The 7,419-nt window shown below is 35.7% G+C and overlaps 1 long non-coding RNA gene across 1 annotated transcript in view; it reads right to left on the bottom strand.

Annotated features, from left to right (window-relative positions):
- The window catches only part of LOC112951053, a 44,155-nt gene extending 37,644 nt beyond the window's left edge, over positions 1 to 6,511 (bottom strand). Inside the window, exon 1 of the long non-coding RNA XR_003250130.1 lies at positions 6,441 to 6,511. This is a non-coding gene — a long non-coding RNA (uncharacterized LOC112951053). The remainder of the gene's footprint in view (positions 1 to 6,440) is intronic.
- Between the last annotated feature and the right edge of the window lie 908 nt (positions 6,512 to 7,419).

Here is a 7,419-nt window from a genome sequence, read left to right on the forward strand (position 1 = left end):
GTTCTGTATGAATTATGACACCAGAAACTGTTCTAAACTAAGAATGTACAGTAACTCATAGGTAACTGAACATAGATGGGTTTTACTTTGAAGTACCTAGCCTATTTCTTAATGTACTAACCTGCAGAGAAAAACACCATTTTGAAAATGAAAGCTTCATCTTATTGAAAAGGAAGAATCTACCCCAAATAGTGAGTTAAGATTTTAACTAGGTTGATTTTCTTTTCAGTCCTTGCAGTAAGTTTTTAGAGCAAGTGTGAAACAATCTATATGGATAAACTTATTTTTGGAATTGGCATTCATATTTATGTGACAGTTATTTGCTTACAGATGCATCAATTTTTATTTCTGAACTGAAGGACAGGCCAAATCAAGGATGATAGAAAAGGTTATCTCTCCTAGCATTCTCTTTGCCTCTCCCCAATCTCCAGCAAGCACACACACTGTATTCTGCAAGACTGTCTGGTAACTAAAGGAAACACTAATTCTAGGTAAAAGCTGGAATACAGACGGCAGGTGAAATTCGGCAGTGTTGAATAGCCTAGGTTTTGGTCAGGTCATAACTAAAGAAAAAAAACCTTCCCTTACTACTTAAAACTTATGGTTAGAGGGATGAATGCAGTTTTAATTTCGCAAACTAGAATTTCCAAGTCATTATCACTGTAAATCTTCCAACATGCAATTTTACTTCACTCTAAGTGAGAGAGAGAAGCATTCTCTGAGCCAGAAAATATGTTATTCTCTGTAGGATGCAATTCTGCTAACCATTACCACTTACCTGCTGCTACGCACAAATCATATGTTTTGCTGACTGAAGCAACAATAGCTCTATATCTGTACATCCAACTCCTGTAATTAAGACACTCAGCAGAGCTGAGAATTTCTATAATATAGTTGAATGAAGCTGGAATATTATCACATTACATAATTTACAGAATATAAGAACCTTATATCTAGGTTCTTATCACAGCTGCACAGTCCAAAGAATTAGTTGCAGTATTATGAGAAGTCAGAATCAGCATCTTAATTCAGATGGGTCAAGGGCATTAATTGGAATAGTTTCCACATAAAGTTAAAAACTGTTGTTTGTTATTGAAGCTTTACTCCTCCCTTGTTCTGAGCTCGGTGTTCATCATTTGTCTTTTTGGTCAGTTTCCTTAGAACTTATGTATACTGGAAACTCAGTGCGATACCTCATTTATATTACAATATAAATTGTAATAATTGCTAATTCCGCAGCCCATCAGTATCAACTTCGCTTTCAAAAGCTTGACTTCTTTCACAGTTATTGGCATGATTTTGACTTTCAGAGATGCCATGAAGCTTAAACAACCTTCTTTAGCAACTGGGATGTGCAATTGTAACAGTCATGATCTCATTCATTGTTTTTTTTCAGTTTCACCTCATATTACCTTTGTATTTCAAACATCCATGCTACTACTGTACGCTAAGAATCCAATTGCTGTTTTAGATATCATAGGCTTCTTGAAAAACCTTGAACAAAACTATAAGAATCTCATTTGTAACCAGTTGGTTTTCTCAAGGATACTGGTCTCTGGGAAGCTTAATATATCATACTACTGACTATGACAGCTACTGTCCATGATTTCAGAGCTACCAGGGCACTATGGTATTAAGAGGATTTAGTCATCTAAATTGACTGACTTGATGACTGACTGACTGACTAAAATGATATATTCAGTATGAACATATTAATATTTAAATCACACCTCCACATTTTTAAAATCTATTCTAAGAGTTGTAAAAGAAACCTTAGAATGCAGATCCTTACCTTTCATCAGTGCATTCAAATTTAAGACTCTTCCATGAGTATGAAGATATTTCCTTAATTTGGTTGGAGGATTTTTTTTCATTTTTTGAGGAAAAATTTGAATACAATTTTGAAAAAAAAAAGAAAATGTTATTCTTTTTTTTTTATAATTGTGTCTAAGACATGTTCCCAGTTAGAAGGAAACACTCTCAAATGATTCCAAAAAGACTGCAAATTTATGCAACAACTTAAACAAGAAAAAAACATGTAAAAAAAAGGACAATTTTTGCACATACAGAATTCATTAAGAGACTTCAAATAATGGCCTTTGAAGATGCAGCAGCATTCTCCAGAGAAAAAATACCAAACTCAGCACAAAGGCTTTCCCTAAACAAAGTGAGGAATCCAAGAGCATCTTGATGAGTCTCTGACAAATTCAGAAGAACATTACTTTTTTAGCAGCATGCTGCTTCTCTGCTTACAGAATCACACAGAATGCTTGAGGTTAGAAGGAGCCTCTGGAGATCACCTAGTTCAACCCCCTCTACACRAGCAGAGTCACCTAGAGCACGTTGCACAGCATTGCATGCAAGAGGATTTTGAGTGTGTCCAGAGATACTGTCCTATTACTATCCACCATGGAAAAGAGCTCAGCCCCATCCTCTTGACACCATCCTCTTGACCTTAATACATTGGTATACACTGATAAAACCCTCTCTTAAGTCTTGCCTTTTATAGACTAAACAGCCTCTCAGTCTTTCCTCAGAAGAGAGATGCTCCTGTAGCCTCATTTTCTTTATAGTCCTATGTTGGACTCTGCAAGTAGGACCATGTCTTCTCTGTAAAGCAAAGTCCAAAACTGGACAGAGTACTCCAGGGGTGACCTCACCAGGGCTGAGTAGAGGGGGAGGACCACCTCTCTTGATGTTCTGGATACATTCTTCCTAATGCCCTCGAGGATATATTGGTCTTGGTGGTGCACTCATGTGTATAAGTTCAAGCTTGGGGGTGCACACATGACTCATGCTTAAACGGTTGGGCACCAGAATTTAAATTGTTGGACACCAAATCCTCCTCTGCAGAGATGCTCTCCAGAAGGGCAACCTTCATCCTATACTGGCGTCCAGGGTTATTCCTCCCCAGATGTAGGACCTTGAACATGCCTTTGTTGAACTTCAGGTGGCCCCTCCCTACTCATTTCTCCAGTTTGTCCAGGCGCCTCTGAACAGCAGCACAGACCTCTGGTGTGTCAGCTGTTCCACCCAATTTTGTTTCATCTGCAGACTTGCTGAGGGGGCACTCTGGCCTTTAATTCACGCTGTTGATGAATAAATTGAATAGCACCAAAATCGAATAGCACCCAATACTAATCCTTGGGGGACACCACTAGCCACAGGCCTCCAGYTAGATTCAGCATCGTTTACCACAGCTCCCTGAGCTTTGACATTTGGTCTCTTCTCAGTCCACCTTACTGTTCACTCATCTATCCTGCACTTCTTGACCTTAGCTTGGAGGACATTAGGGGAGTCAAAAGCCAAAAGACAACATCCATTGCTCTCTCCTCATGTTTCCAGTCTTATGCTTCCAGCCCCTCCTCATGTTTCCATTATAGAAGGTTATCAGATTCATAAAGCTGTATTTACACCTAAATCTATTTCTGAATGTATAAATAAAATCTTCTTATATTGAATGACACTGTTAGTATTTACACCAATAACAACTTCTTCTGAGAACTACCTGTAGAAAATGTAGAAAAGAAAAAAAATCTACTTTTTTGCTAGCATTATCTCTTTTTCAGAATTTCGGGAGAGAATTGCATACTCTAATGTATTCTTCTTCACTTCAGTGCCTTCTTCTGCCATGTCAAATTATATTACTTCAAGTGGCCTGTAGTTATTTTATTCCTTGCCATGTAGTTGGCCACCTCTCATAATATGCCCGAGGAATATGAAGAACACTTCTTTAACAGTTAACAGTACATGCATCAATCTCCTCAGTCACATTCATCACATCTCAAACAGAACTAAGTAAGATAACAGCACTGCTTCTCAGCATGGAGAAATCTCTATTCCTAGAAGAGGTGTGCAATGCTTCCAACAGCATTCCTATAGGATTGTCACATGAGACTGTTTCCATACCATTAGCAAGCACAGACTTGTTCTGGTTCTCTCATTAACACGGTTGGGAAACTTACTCTTGCTTGGCCGGTCAAGGGCTTTTAATTTAAAACAAGGTTCTCAGAGAGAATTGGATGGGCTTTTCATCACTAGCACTTAAATAGTATGCATGTAAACATCCTGTACTACCAAGCCTTTCAGGTSTGGAGTCTAACTTGCTTTGACAACCCCTAGCTGTCAGAAAAAGATTCTGTCCAGAAGAGTAAAATGTGTCAGAAAACACCATCATAAATGATTAAACCTAAATCCATACCAGGTCTGAGCAGAATCTTCTAGTCTAACTATAATTTWATTTATAGTGAGGCAGTAAACCTGCTTGGAATAGAGCTCAGTAAGTTATTATTCAAGAACAAAGCTGTGAAGCTTGCGTCAAAAACATGTTTTTAATTTCTACTAATAGGTACATATTTTACCAGAAATCTGAGCTGTACTAAATATACTTTTTTTTAATTTTTTAAATGAAAGCTTCTGTTTACCTAGAAAAAAATAATGTATTTATTAGCCATCTGTGTATCAGTGGGCTACTATTATGTAATGGGTTTTTAATGTTCTGGTTTTTTGTCAGACTGAAGCTGAAAACCCTGATTTACATTATTTTTAATCATGTAAATCAAAATAAACAGGCATACTTTGGGAGAGTACAAACATTATTTTGATAAGGTCTCTTTTTAACTTTTATTGTAACTGCAGTTCAAATGTCACCCTTTTCATAGTAAGTATATTTAAAGTTATGTGGTTTTTTTCCTGCTCATATATTTTTCAACTTATGGAAGTTAAGCATGATATTGTACCAAGCTGAATTTTGATTGCAAAATTCTATCCCAAAGACAGGACTATCTTACATTAGTATTTAATAATTGTTTGAGTGCTACAGACAGACACATTCATGAGATTCTTATAAATTTTTGTTTGTTTCTGTTAGCACTCCAATATCACATCAACAGTACAGAGACGACTTTCTCAGTACCAGTTTATAGCAATCCACATCCTATGTATTCCATATTCACAAGAAAAAAAAGAAAATAAAGATGGGTATGTGATAATAATTTAAAATATACATTGATTTTAGTATTTTTTTTAAAGTAGAAAGACAAAAGGATAGAAGGAGAGGAAATTCTGTTCACAGTAACTCCCAAATCTGTCTTAATATTAATCAAATCACAACTCTAAAGCTTGCCTTTCAGCTGATCGAAAATATCTTACTATCCCTCACATCAGGTGATCATCCTAAGGCATATTATTGAAAGGTGAAAGACAATAAAAACAACACTCTTCTTCAGTATTTACAAATGGCTTTCATCTTTAGAATGTCTAAAATGTTGCTACGTTCCTCTTTTTCAGTCACCACCCACATATTGTGGCACAGTTTCATGCACAGCAGAGTTCCCACCCACTTCAACTTTTTCTTCTCTTTACTAAAGAAATGCAATTGATTGAAATGCACAGCCCTTGGATTCCACTTATTAAATAAATGCATCAGAGCTGAATGTTCTCTCCTCCATCTTAGCTGCTGTAAAGGCTGCTGATTTTCTTGTTTGGAAGAGCCAATTTTCACCGRGAATATATAGCTCATGGTAGCCCTTGTGTCAAGAGGATAATTCTTCTGCTTAGCTCTATATTTAAAAAGTATGAATTTGGAGTAGCTTTTGCTTGTTCTATTCTTTTTAAAATGTAACAAAATAGGAAAGCTTTTGAAAGTCCTTTTTTCAACATGTGTAAAAGGACTAGCTTCAGTAGCAGCAAAATTCAGAGTAATATTCTCTCCTACAGCTAAAATAACTTCAAAGATAGAACTGGTGGTGGAATAACATCTACAAGGGAAGAGAATAACATTAACTATAACTCTAACTTATCCACAGTGGAGGAAGATATTAAGGGAGATATTTCTATTGATAAAACCAGTTCTACTCATGGTAACAAAAATAATTATCAAAGCAAGTTATTTTTCCCTAGGCATTTTAAAACTCTACATAATTAAATGTTTCAAATATTTAACATGACTATTTCCAGAACATTACTATTAGAAAACTATTACTATTAGAAAACTATTAAGTACTATTAAGAGCAGGCATCAAAATATTTTTAAATTTAAAACCTATAAAGCAATAGGATTGTCAAGCATAGATGGACACATCTGGACAAGTGTGTTTAGCCTCTCTACCTATAAAATCTCTAATAAACTCAGAATGTATATACACAGAGAAGCAATCCTTCAATAACAAATGCATTAATTTTCAAATTAAAATGTTAAGGTTTAGCTTAACTCTTCTTCCACTCAGACTAATGGAAATATACTGGAAGTGCAGTTGAGGAACTCACAGATCTTGTTAACATTTTCCTTCCTTTCTGAGAGGGTTTACACTTCTTAATGCATTCAAAGCAAGACATAACACTTGTAGCATATGAATATTTAATATAACTCAATGTTGAAAATTGAAAAAAAAACACTGTAAATTGAAAAAAAATGCAGACAGTTAAAATGGAACAATTACCTTGTAAAATCCAGGATCCATAAATAAAAGCGCAATAGACAAAGAGTTCACTGCCAAGTTTTCCAGCTCTGTTGATTGCTTACTAGAAAAAAGAAGAAACCCACATTAGAATTCTTAGTACTGAGATCTTTGAAAAAGTWTTTTTTTTTTTTTTTTGTGAAATTCCATAGATTGGTTGGAATCATATTTAGCGATTTCCCAAAGAGGAAACACAGAGYGAAGAGGATTGTCAAAGCTATAAACATTTCCGCTGATGTAAAGAGGCAAGTGAACATTTCAAATAATTCCAAATAATATTGTGTAGTCGCTGGCACTCTAGGGGAGGCAGAGTATTGTGCTGCTTACAGCAGCTTAGATAATACTTTACTAACGGCTCTAAAGCTGAAACAGACTAAGCACTAAACATAAGATGGAGACAACACGATATAAAAGAGTCTTTTCAGCAGCAGGTTTATCTTGTTCTTTTAGCTTACAATGGCATTCAGCACTGCAAATTCCACTGCCAAGTGTGTTCTATCCATGCCTCCCATTCTGCAGGAAGCAAAGAGCATTTCAGAACTGTCACCTCCCTCTTGCCATATAGAATTTTCCTCTTATTTTAATGAGACACAAGACAAAAATGTGCCGAAGAACTATGGCAGAGGGAGAAATGAAAATTCTGACTAGTATATTTCTCTGCACCTGAATAAACCATTTTAGAGATTTATAGATTATACAATAACCAAATATTATATAGAGGAAAACTAAAATTATTTTGCCTCCATCCTTTCAAAAATAATATAACAAATTTGACACACTCTTTTGATCTACTTATCTCACATAATCCTCTCATAATCAGGAATATAGAACTAGATAACAAAATTATTTGACTGTTGTACCAAGAAGATATRTATCCAGGAAGATACAGAAAAATCCAAGACCTTCCAGAGTGTAAATTACACTTTAAAGACCTTGGCTGAAAAAGGGCACACATCCACAA

The sequence above is a fragment of the Nothoprocta perdicaria genome, unplaced genomic scaffold, assembly GCF_003342845.1.
Source record: "Nothoprocta perdicaria isolate Ctin4 unplaced genomic scaffold, notPer1 scaffold_335, whole genome shotgun sequence".
NCBI lineage: Eukaryota > Metazoa > Chordata > Aves > Tinamiformes > Tinamidae > Nothoprocta > Nothoprocta perdicaria.